At 41.0% G+C, this 13,084-nt stretch overlaps 1 long non-coding RNA gene across 1 annotated transcript in view; it reads left to right on the top strand.

Moving 5' to 3' along the window:
* Positions 1 to 756, top strand: part of LOC104431126 — a 59,784-nt gene extending 59,028 nt beyond the window's left edge. Inside the window, exon 3 of the long non-coding RNA XR_005547835.1 lies at positions 737 to 756. This is a non-coding gene — a long non-coding RNA (uncharacterized LOC104431126). The remainder of the gene's footprint in view (positions 1 to 736) is intronic.
* Positions 757 to 13,084: the final 12,328 nt, after the last annotated feature.

Raw genomic sequence — 13,084 nt, 5'->3', positions numbered from 1 at the left:
TAACTTTTGATATTTAAATATCCCATTGTATTAAGTTTTGATACTTGGGGTGTTCTTTTACTCACATAAAAGTGTACATTTGATTTAGTTTTTCCTCATGCCTGATATATGTAAAGTTATAGAAATACTGAAGTCATCGAGAAAAAATCACAAAGGATGTCATAGTACGTAGACTGGGCTTATAGTATCTCCCGGCCTTAATGTTGCAAGTAGATGGCTTGATATCATTCGGATCTAGAGTTAAATTGAATTACCTCTGGCATCGACTAGGTTTGCCTGTCGCTGCTGTGCAGATTCTGTTGGGTACGGGTGGTATGATTTTTCTTGCTTGGCGTTTATTACATGGATAATTTGGAAGGACTGGTCTTCAGATGCAGGTGAGAATTGTTGGATCGTGTGGCATCCACCTACATGTGTCTCTCCCTCTCTCCCTCTCTCCCTCTCTCCCTCTCCCTCTCTCTCTCTCTCTCTCTCTCTCTCTCTCTCCCTCTCTCTGAAAAATTCTTGTCTGAGTTCCCTTTTCAGTCTTGTTTGAGTTGATAAACACGGGTGCTCAAGAGGTTATGCAGCCTTCTATTCAGTTTTCAGATTAAAACAGGTTATATAGTCTTCATTTTACTTCATTGGGCAGTCATGTTTAGTTAGATGCTGATGACTAGTTTTAGCTTAATAATAGCCTTTGCTATACACATTCTGAACTGCAAATGGCGATGCAGGCCCTCTTTTGATTTATCAGGTGATTGAAGAAGCTACCTATTTTGATTGTGATCCCATCTTCTTGACTTTATGGTGCCCTGCTTCTCTGGAGTGTTTTTCGATGGTCTGGTGTCCGTAGAGGCTGGAGGAGGAGAAACTGGCTAGCGAACACGAAGTGCAGAATGTACACCGTGTGGAGCCATCCTCTCCAAGCAATGCCTTCCATGGCCGAGGAGAAGATAGATTCATCGCGAGGTTAGCGTTTCTATCCACGATAGGTGATAGATAACTTACTATGGCAATTCCGATTTGGAGACTTCAACGAGAGGAGAAGGCGAAGGCCACAAAGCAGAGGAATTGGAAGAAGAAGAAGAAGAAATAGTTCGTCGCTACAGAGTTTGTGCCGGGAAGAGGGAGGACTCTCCGAGAGGTTACAAGTAGCTCGGTCCATGGGTGAGCTCCACGTGGGTTCTGGTCTCTTGACCTGCTGCGGTCAGGCCCAATCAAGAGGTGCCATGGCATGGCGGGGGGGCCACATCAGATCGCTTCGAACTTCCCTTAATTGTGTGAGCAGTTCTAGGACGAAATAAGACCTGAATGAGCTTTTTATCCCCGGTTAAATTCGATGGATCAGCACGCTTGGATCACGATGATTAAAGACAGTGGAAAAGCCAAGAATGATCAGTGTTATCTAAAGATCACAAAGTTGAATCTTGAATGTCCAGACATCCCGATTCTTTATTTTTTTTGTAAACATATGCCTCGAAACAACCATAACAGATTGTTAAGAAGCTAGAAGTTAAGATTATTAAACTTAGGATACATTAGGACTTACTAGGAAAAATTCAAACTTACCAATGATGAAATGCTCCTATTATGTTTTTCGGTTCTAATCATGTGATCGCAGAATGGACTAAAAAATAGCTCATTAACCTTGAAATGAGGAAGACATGGAAGGTGGAGTCTTTAAATCCGAAGGATGCAACCTGTTGGAACCAAAAAGCAAATCGGATTTGGATCCACGGCATGGTAAAATGAAGGATATGGAAAGGAAGAAAGAAGGGAGACTACAGATTGAAACCATGGCGTGCAATGAAACTCTTGAACAGAGAGATGATTGAGAAATGGAAGAGAGGAAGAGAGGAGGAAAGAAGCAGTCAACTTTGAGTCAAAACATGAAAGCAAAATAGGAAAATTGCACAGGAAGTCCTGTCAATAATGTGAATGGGATGCAGTGACGTCCTTTCCATGAATAACATGTGAATTGCCTAAATCATTCAAAGCGTGATTAGCATGATTACAGGGTGTCTTTCCCCCATCTTTATCCCATTAAATAATTATCTACTCCGTATAACTTCTTTCCACCATATCAAAAAGCAAGAAGAGATTCGCAACTCTTTCTTTAATTTTTAATTTTTTTTTGAACTTTTTTTTGGGAGTGATTTGGGATGGAAGAAGAGACTTGCAACTCGTCAAACAACAAATGAAGTCCGCGTCGTTGCCCAAATGCAACAAAAGTAAGAAAGAAAAGAAGAAAGGCCGAAAGCAACCGGTCCGACCGGTGGTGTTAATCCTAATATTCCCTTTACACACCTGCATATGCGTGATGCAATGATGCATCTGCCTATCTTTCTTCTTCTTTTCTCTTGTACTCGAAATTGGTACAATACGAGGACGGAAGACGAGAGGGGGGAAAAAATACTGAGTACAATATCTTACACGAAAAATGCAATCACGCTCAAAATCGAGGATTAGTTGAATCTTGAAATTTTTTTAATTGGAAAGTGTATCAGAGATTTTTTTTCAGTTATACCTTATTTGATTCAACATACGCTACTTAAACATTTTTTACAGAAACAATGGCAAATTTACGATGGAAGGATTTCGTAATATTTTTCTCTTTATACAAGATTTAGAAATTGATCGTACCAAACCGAGGGTTTATTGATCGATTGCTTTTTTTGCATAATACTTGGAAAAATCCAGTAGGTTTTCCCTTCAAAAGAACTTATTAATCCAAGCCGAAGTATCGAAGTGTCTTAAAAAAGTATAAAGACCCGAGATAAATAATATTTACTTAAAAAGTCATTAAGCGACTAAATAAGAAAATATTGCAACTCCTAATACATTGATTGTCATTGTAAGGGAGAATTACCAAAAAAGTCCTAAACCGATTGCAATTGTGCCAATTCAGTCCTAAACTTTTTTTTTTTTTGCCAATTTAGTCCTAAACCTTTTATAAATGTGCCAATTCAGTCCTTCCGGCCAAAATTGGCCGGCCCGGACATGACGTGGACGCGTGGGAGACAGCTGGCCGGCGAACCAATTTTAAATAATTTTTAATTTTTTTCGATTTTTTTAATTTTTTTCGATTTTTTTTTTTTCGAATTTTTTTTTTGATTTTTACCTCTTTCTTCCTCTGGCGGCCGGCGCGCCGGGAGGCGAGGGCCGGCGAGGCTGACCTCGCCGGCCACCGGGCGAGGCTTGCCCCCGCCGCCACCGGCGAAGGCGAGCCTCGCCCGGCGACGGCGAGGGCCGCCGTCGCCCGGCCAAGGCGAGGCTCGGCCTCGCCCCATGGCGAGGCGAGCCTCGCCGGATCCGGGGTTACGGCCTTGCTAGTGGCCGGCGAGGCCGCTGTCGCGGATCCGGCGAGGCTCGCCCGCCATGGCCGGGCGAGGCCGAGCCTCGCCTGGTCGGGCGACGGCCGCCGCCATCGCCGGGCGAGGTTCGCCCTCGCTTGCCACCGGCGAAGGCGAGCCTCGCCCGGCGACGCGAGGCCGCCGTCGCCCGATCCGGCGAGGCTCGACCTCGCCATGGCCGGGCGAGGCCGAGCCTCGCAGCCGGGCGACGGCGGCCTCGCCGTCGCTAGGGCGAGGCTCGCCCCGCCTACCACGGCAAAGGCGAGCCTCGCCCGGCGACGGCGAGGCCGCCGTCGCCAGATCTGGCGACGGCGGCCTCGCGTCGGCGGGCGAGGCTCGCCTTCGGTGGCGGCGAGGTCAGCCTCGCCGGCCCTCGCCCTGGCGCGGCGCCGGCCGAGGAAGAAGAAGGAGGAAAAAATAAAAATAAAAAATTCGAAAAAAATTCGAAAAAAATTAAAAAATCGAAAAAAATTAAAAATTATTAAAAATTGGTTCGCCGGCCAGCTGTCTCCCGGCCGGCGTCCACGCGCTTCCGCCGGCCAATTTTGGCCGGAAGGACTGAATTGGCACGTTTATAAAAGGTTTAGGACTAAATTGGCAAAAAAAGTTTAGGACCGAATTGGCACAATTGCAATAGGTTTAGGACTTTTTGGTAATTCTCCGTCATTGTAATATACCCAACTATACATTGATGGTGAAAATCCCCTTAGTAAAAACATTTAACAGTGTTCGGGATATTCATTAAAATGGCCATAAATCGAAATAAAGTTTGCTTTATATCAAATACAAGTTAATAATTGCATATCTTGCTTATTTTTTAAGCTACAGTGGCAATCTTCATTCGCGATCCTTGATTTTGTGGTTATGTTGTTATTTGTTCATGTTAAAAACCATGGCTCAATTCTCGACGGATTGTGGCAGTCCTTGCTAGAACTTGAAGCTCTGGCCTTGGAATCAAGTTAGAAGGTTCCCAGACTGAGGATTTCATGTCTTGTTTTGTATAGTGAAAATATGTTTTGCTCCCAAGGCTTGTTTTTCATTTACGTTTATCCTTTCAAAGTTATATTTTGTCACTCCAATGCCTACAATCCTAAATTTAAACTCATTCGAAGCAGGGGATTGTCTTGAAGCATGCATTGCACCATTGCCTCAAAATGATGAAAGATGATTGTCTAGAGAAATTATTGAACTCGAATCGGTGGACCCAAATCCAAGAAAGAAATTTTCTTCCGATGAAGCTTCACCCCGATGACTTTCCTATTTATTTAAATATATTAGATCGAATTCTTCCTTGAGGATCTGTCTCTAAGAATAACTAGTGTTAATACTATTAAAAATCCCAAATTGATACTCTCATGACACCTTTATCCCAAATTAGCTTTCGTCTCACAAAATCCTAAGCTAGCACTCCATGACCCATCTATCCTAAATTGAATTTTCGTGTTACAAAAGATACCAAATTGGTACCTCTAACACAAATCTACCATCTATTAGTAGTAAGTTTAATATTATGTTAAAATGCATACATGTCAACACAAATGGTAGATAAATGCAAGATGAATCTGACATGAAGAATGACAAATTCGGCGTGAAAATCTTCACATTTTACAGAAGGAAGATTGGATTAGGAGTAACATTTGGGGTCTTTTATGAGACAAAATGAGTTTAGGGTAAATATATCATTAGGTATTAGTTTGGGATTTTATGTGAGATGAAAATTAATTTTGGGTGAATTGTCATAGTGTATGTGGTTTGGGTTTCTTGTAAAACAAAATTAGTTTATGTAAATGTGTCATGGAGTACAAAATTTTTAATTCTGAATGGAATTATCCCGGAACTCTAAATTGGAATGGATTGATCCCTCCCCATTCTGGGACTTCTTTTTGCACTCTCCAGTCATTTTTCTTTCAACCAAAATTTGTACTTTGCCTCATTGAATAAATCGAGTTTTGTTCAAAAAAAAAAAGGAAAAAAAGTAGTTTTGATGAGTTTTAATGTTGCAAATTAGCAATTATTGAAAATTTTTATGTGACATCCGGATTTCGCCGGACCTGGAGTACGTAGCAGTTCGTGATAGGTCGACGAATTTGTCGTCGGACTACGTCATTAGCACCACTTGTGGATACCGTTTTGTCATTACCATCGCCAAACCGAGACGTCATGTTTCGTGATGATCTTATGACGTACCCTCATAGTCATGCCTTTGTCACGACGAGACGATCCAATCATCAAATAACTTATAGTCTCGTTGGAAATTTCCTTACATAACACTACACGTGAGACCGAGGCTCATTCTAAATAACACATTGCCAAGCTATTTTTCGTGAGGACTTCCGCCGTCCCTCACGTGTACGTGCAAGACAGGAGGATCGGAGGTCTTTTTCAGCTCACGTCTACGCCGGAACGAAGCCCACAGCCGCGCCATGCATCTCCCATGCATACGTCTATTAAGGAGTCAACAAAATGGGAAGGTGGACTCCAATTTCTGCAGCTACGTGGAACCATGCGGCCACGTTAAACAGCCCCTCCTCCATGCAGCAAATGAAGACCGTCGACTTCCGTTGCTGCAGCCACGCTTTCCCTCTCTTGGATGACTCAAGCAACGACCACGTAACTCCTTCTTTCGGTGGGACAGCTGCGCCAAGAGGACTGTCCAGCGGAAGCCACATCAACAACCCTTTTGCGCTGGCGATGGAGAACCGAACGATGGCCACGTTCTCACCCAGCTGTCTTCGCCTCTTGCTGCCACCAAATGGAGAAGATTGTTGACCGAATCAGTCAACCATCGGAAGGAACGAAACAAGCAGAAGGCCTCACCCTCTCTCTCTTTCTTCTTCTCTCTCGACGCCTCCCATCCCTCGCCGAATTCTGCTCCCATTTTGCGCAAACCCCGTTCCAAGAGTTTGCGTTGTTCTGCCCGTGCTTCATTGACCACTCGCACCACCTGCGCCACCAACCTCCCGTGCCGCCATAGGTTTGAGTTTCGGTCGCCATGGCATCGTTGTCGCCGTGAACCGATGTATTTGCTAACCTGGTGAGTTTATGAACTAAACCTTACTCAATAGGCTAATGATGTTTAATGGGTGTTTAGATTAAATTAAGATTAGATTAGTATAGTGTTAAATTGTGAAAATTTGAGTGTTGATTGGAAATTTGGTCAATTATTCCAAAAATTGTAAATTTTCATATTTATTCAGAAAATTCCCGGTGTCGGGTTTTAAACACCGAAAATGGTTTTATATACTATATAAACCAGTGGGATTTTGAAAAGAAGGTTATGAATTTTCCGGGTCCAATCTGATCGTATACCCACACACGACTATTTTTCATCGGAAGTTTTTAATACGAAGAAAATAGGCCAGGAACACTATTTTAATTGAGGCATTTGAGTGCAATGCACGGTGTCTAGGGTTGAGATTGATTGGTCGTGTGTTGGTTAAGAGAACCTGTCCCCGAACTGTATTGGATGGAGTTACCCTTTATGGGATACCCATTTATTGGGATTTGGGTCGCAGTAGAGGCTGGACCTATATTCCTTCGGGAAAGTCGTCTTTGAGAGACACAACTGTGCTCAATGGGGTGAGACGATGCTTGGCTACGCCGGTAGACTGCCAAACTTCTAGTAGGCTGTGCCCTAGAGTGGGCGTCATTATTAATTGAAACGCGTGTTGAGTGAAATAAATTTGTTGGATTATGGGACAAAATTGTATAACATAGTATGGGACGTGTTATAATGATTTGGCCCTATAATTAGGACCCTTGTGATTTATTGAGTTGAATATTGCGTTTCAATTGTTGTGTGCATTGATTATATACATAATGTGTATAAACTGTGCTAACTTGCAGGGTAGAACTGAAGCGATGTAAGTCATTTATGCTAAATGTGTGATTGTGTGATTAGGATGCCTCTGGGCGTATTTCCCTCATAATCAAGGTTTATAGCGTGAACTCGCTGAGATTTATATCTCACTCCGTTGTGAGCTAAATTTTCAGGACCGTAGAGCAGAGGACCTGGAGTCGTGCTGAGGTGATCTGAAGCGTAGGTCAATTAGAATCGCTTTTTTTTTTAGAGCTAGTCTTTTGTAGTCTCTTGGTCATAGACTTTGTATATGACTCAGTTGGTTTATGAAAGCATGTTTTGTTTATAAATCTGTTGTCCTGCTTTTCTATCCCGGGATGGTTAATGTGAGGGAATTTATTATTTGTTTCCGCATGTGCAATAAAATAAAATGGTGGACGACTCATCCTGGGAAGTCGCTTATCGACCACCAAGGGATGGGCACGCGCTCGGGGTTCAGGGCGTGACATTTTACATTTTGTTTCAACTCTTCCTATCAAGTATTTCCTTAAAAGATTTTTATTATTTTCTCTCAAATTTACACTAGTTTTGTTAATTTCATATAAATTCTCTCTATGTCATATAATAACAAAAATTAACAATTTCCTAACTGTTATCAAGTCTTATATTTTACATTAACACATCATTTAAACTAAGAATTTTGCCTTTGTTTTATTCCAGATTGGGAGATTTATTTGAAATATAATACAATTTTGCGAATAATTTATGCTGAAATATACATACTAATTTCCCACTAATGGAAGAGCGCACACTATTAAAACGCACAAATTTGCTTGTAGATTTTATAGTGCGTTAGTCGAGTGTTCTTAGAGTGGTTATAATTGGACTCATAATCCATTGCTCTGCACTATTCGAGGCAAACTGATGTATGTAATCTTATGCAAAGGGCAAGCCGGCCCAAAGTAAGTTTTAAGGCTCATGAATGTTCTGTTTGTGTCACGAAAAAAAAAAGACTAATTTGGAAATATCTCCCTAAAAATTGATCATTTGCATTGCTTTGGCTAAGTAGTTGATTAAAAATATTTTTCATCATCGACAATAATTTATATTCTAAATATTTTTGTGAAAAATGAAATGTTTCTTATTCACTCATTCATTCTTGTAAGTAATATAAGTAATCATTATTAGAAAATATTTCCAAATTATTTATTTTTCATTAAATAAAATCACCCCAACTATAAACTCAAATATAGCGCAATTGTAGTGTGTTTTCCCCACTATTAGGCTGTTATCCCAATAGACTACCTGTCTAATGAACATTGCTTCTTTCTACCATGTCAAACAAATGCAAAAAGAGGCTCTCAACTCTCATTTTTATTTTCAATTCTTTTGGTGGTTTGGATTGGAAGAGACCTGGTACCCGTCAAACAAGGAACGAAGTATCTCTCTTTACATGCGAAACACTCAAAAGAAAAGAAGAAAGGCCAAAAGCAACCGGCGCAACCGGCGGTGTTTATCCTATTGCTTCCCCTTCGCGCAGCTACATTATCTGCGTGACGCATCTAGCTTCCTTCTTCTCTCCTCAGTCCTCGGGCAACATTTATTAAAAAAAATAAATAGAAAAAAGGCACCCAACGACTGTGCTTGATGAATACTCGAATTTGATATGGCACGAGGCACGAAATGCAAGAGAAAAAAATGCCACGAGAAAAATGCAATCGGGCTCTATATCACTTGATCTTTATTATTGTAGGACTTTCTGATTTCCATCATCAATATAGATCTCCACAACTCGACTCAACTTTTCCACAGGGTTCTAGTTGTACATTACTACTGTCTGCAATTCGAAGGAAAGCCTATTACAATGAGTATGAGGATTTTACTGACTAGTGCTGGTCCTCGAGGTTCCGTGCATTCCTATGGAAGTTCCATTTATTATGGCGACACTCCTCCTGTAGTGTTGAGGACTGGGAGTTAGTAACCCTTTAACAAGAAGTGGAATAATGCTTTCCCGGTGTGCTCCTTGTTAGAGGGCCTTGTGAGATCCTTCTGAGTTTCCAATGAGCAATTGGCTTTTGCATCGGTGTGATCAATTCAAAATCAAGGGGTTTGACGTTGTGATATGAGATAGTTGTCACCCTCTTTGGAGATGCATATGGTCTTGATTGTAGGATATATCCAATTGTCTAGCTATGACTTCTCAGAACGTGGGGTCTAATGGTTGATAAGATTTTGACTAAACTAATCTTGCAGGGGCGTTTTCTCTTAGCGTGACGATGGTTGTATCCAGTAAGTCCAGTTGACCATGTTCACAAGGCTCCCCCTTTCTAGGAGTTTCTCCGTCATTTTGTACTAGTAAACACACGATTGAAGAAAAGATAGCGATCACCCTGGCTTTGCTGGTGGGCTTTTTGATGGTTGTTTTGTCAATATTGGAGAGACACGTATTTAATACTATGTGCTCCTCATGGATAATAGATGTACCAATAGTATAGGGAATGAAGATGTGGCCAGTATTTGGAAATTTCGTTGTACTCTATTTAACTTGTAATAAGTTTGTCAATCCCATTATCAGGTTACTTAATAGCTTAGTTCTCCAGAGAAATGAAAAATAGTCACTAAGTTGAAATCTTACACGGTAAACCTTGATTTACTCATAAGTAAAACAGAAAAAAAAATTAGTGTGGCTTGGCCTTTTCTAATATTTAAAATTTTTCTATCTTGATTCACTAAAAAATGATTGATAATAATTTATATCTAAATATTTTCGTGAAAAATGAAAATATTTTTCATTAATCTATTTTTATAAATGACACAAACAATCATTTTTTCAAAAATATTTTCTAAATCATTAATTTATCTTCCATTAAATAAACACACCCCAAATATAAACTCAAATTGGAAAGGCGCAAAAAAAACAAAAAACAAAATCCTTCTTTCTACCATTGTCAAGGAGCGAAAAGAGGTTCGCAACTTTCATTTTTATTAACCACTGGGATTCGCCCAGTGGCCACCCTTCCAACATGGAAGGGGGAGGTGAGGGATTCAAATCTCCACTTTCTCAGGGGATGGGTTGGAGACGCGTATTTTCGGAGTGGGTTTCGACTCCCACGCCTGCGAGCAGGACAAAAGTCCGAGAGTGAGTGTAAAATAAGAATAGAGTAGAGATCTGACAAAAAAAAAAACTTTCATTTTTATTTTTATTTTCTTTTCGTGGTTTGGATTGGAAGAGACTTGCTGCTCGTCAAAGAAGGAACGAAGTATCTCTTTTTGCATACGTGACGCTACAAAAAGAAAAGAAGAAATGCCAAAAGCAACCGGCGGTGTTTACTCTTTCCAGACAAGATATTTCAGACTAAGCACACCAAAGAATGGTAGTGAGTCTTAAGCTACCATACAGGTTTTTTGTTAGACTAATGCCCATTCGCTAGCAAATCCACAACATCCGCGAAGAAACTGATGCGGGAACTATTGGCAATCAAAGAGCATGAGCAGATTATAAAGTACTTCATTGCTCGAGACCCTTTTAACCTCAACACACTTCAATCCAACGCACCACCCAATATTCCCTGGGGCCCGGGAACTGCTCTACAATCTCACAATCTCGACCCATGGAAAGTCCCACAATGCCGCCAACCTCAGGACGACGATGACGATGAACTAGAATTAGATAAACCGCCCCGGTCCCCAGACAGGCAGTAAATTCATCAATCGTGCAACACATGCATCACATAAGAGCCAAAAATATCCATCCGAAACTAGATTCTTAATCGGGCACGGACATTTCAAGACTCTTAGGTCCATCTAATTTCGCCTTTTCCCCACAAACTCCTGCCTAATCCCGAGAGGATCCCTACGAAAAGATGCACCCATTCATCCCCACGCGACAAACCCCCCGAAGAATCTCCATCCGGCAACGGGTTCGCAGATCTAAGCGAGAAGGACGTACCTTGGGCAGAGACGAGAGGCTGAAGGAGGAGGAACTGGCAAGCGAACACGAAGTGCAGAATGAACGCCGCGTAGAGCCATCCCCTCCACGCGATGCCTTCCATGGCCGAGGACAAGATCGACAGATTCATCGCGAGATTTTCGTCTCCCTGCGCGATTCGTGATGGATAACTTATTATGGCGACTCCGATTCGGAGACTACGAGGCAGAGGAATTTGGAGGAAGAAGAAGAAGAAATAGTTCCGTCGCTACTGAGTTCGTGCCGGGAAGAGGGAGGAGGAGGACTTCGCGAGAGGTTACACGTAGCTCGGGCCTATGGGCGAGCTCCACGTGGGCTCTGGTTTGTTGACCTGCCGTGGTCAGATCCAATCAAGAGGCGCCACGGCATGGCCGGGAGAGCCAGGTCAGATCGCTTTGAACTTTCGTTAATTATGCGAGAAGTTCCGTTACCAAATAAGACCCGAACAAGCTTCTTATAACCCGATTAGTGTTATCTAAAGATCGGAAAGGCGAATCTTGAATGCCCAGACATGTCGGTTCTCTATTTTTGGCAAACAAATGCCCCGAAGTGACCTCGACGGATCCTTGAGAAGCTGGAAGTTAAGATTATTATTAACTTACAATACAATATAAGTCACTAGGAAAATCCGAACTTATCAATGATGAAATTCTCCCGATTATCTTTATTGGTTTTAGTTAGAATGGACTGAAAAGTAGCCCATTAATTTTGAAATGAGGAAGATAGGAGGTAGTCATTGAATCTAAAATATGGTGTCGGAACCAAAAAGCAAATTAGATTTGGATCCATAACATGGAAAAGCTACCAAAAGACATTACTAGTAGTTTACTAATCTTTCCGCGGCTCTTTACACAAACAACTTGGACACAATAAATTTGAGCACGATAAATTTCTACATAAGCAATAAAACCCAATTGCAATATCCTAATCAACTCAATCCTTCACCAAGTTATGGCAAAGTCTACTTCTTAGCAAAGTGAAAACAAGAAATGATATTATGCCACAAGCTTTTTATGGGGCTTAAAAAAGAGAATGACAAGTTAGAGTCCTCACCGATGGAAAATTCAATTGCCTACACTTTCCCTGAAGAAAAGTTCTAATAAATTTGCCAAGTCATCGTGGACCGCTTAGGATTGAGGGTAATAATGTAGCGGTATCACTAAATTCAACATCTATCGAACCAAATCTCGCTGCCCTGCCGGTGGAAGGTTGAGTAGAGAAGTTGTAATCCAAGTCTTCTTGAACTTTCACAATGCCCTCTAATGCCTTGATGACCATGGACATGGTAAGCCTCTTTATATATACTCCTTGCATGCGCCATGCGGCAAAAAAAGTCAGAAAGACAAGAAGAAAGGCCAAAAGCAAAATGTTGAAATTGGCACGATAGGAGGACGGAAAATGAGAGGGGGAAAAAGAATACTTGGTCCAAAATCTTACACGAAAAATGCAACCGAGCTCAAAATCTAAGATTAGTTGAATCTTGAAATTTTTTTATTGGAAAGAGTATCAAATTTTTTTTTGATTATACCTTATTTGATTTGATGTACGCGCTCTTAAGCAGGTTTTTATAGTAATGATGGCAAATTTCCAATGGGAGGATTTTGTTGAACTTTTCTCTTTATAAAAGACTTAAAAATTGATCATACAAAACTAAAAAGTTTACTGGCCTATTGTATTCTTTGCATAATACTTGGAAATTTCCACTAGGTTTTTCCTCTCGAAAAACCTATTAACTCGAGTTGAAGCAGTGGAGTTATTTTTTAAAGAGCATAAGACTCGATACAAAAAAGATTTACTTAAAAAGTGTCTCGAAAACACTTATTAAGCAACTAAATATAAAAATATCGCGACTCCTCATACATTGATTGTCATTGTAATATACCTAATTACACATTGAAGATCGAAGATCCCCTCAATAAAAATATTTAATAAGTACCCAGGATTTTCATTAAAATGATAATGAATCAAAATAAAGTTTGTTAA

The sequence above is a fragment of the Eucalyptus grandis genome, chromosome 11, assembly GCF_016545825.1.
Source record: "Eucalyptus grandis isolate ANBG69807.140 chromosome 11, ASM1654582v1, whole genome shotgun sequence".
Classification (NCBI taxonomy): Eukaryota; Viridiplantae; Streptophyta; class Magnoliopsida; order Myrtales; family Myrtaceae; genus Eucalyptus; species Eucalyptus grandis.
This window is presented reverse-complemented; position numbering and strand designations above follow the sequence as displayed.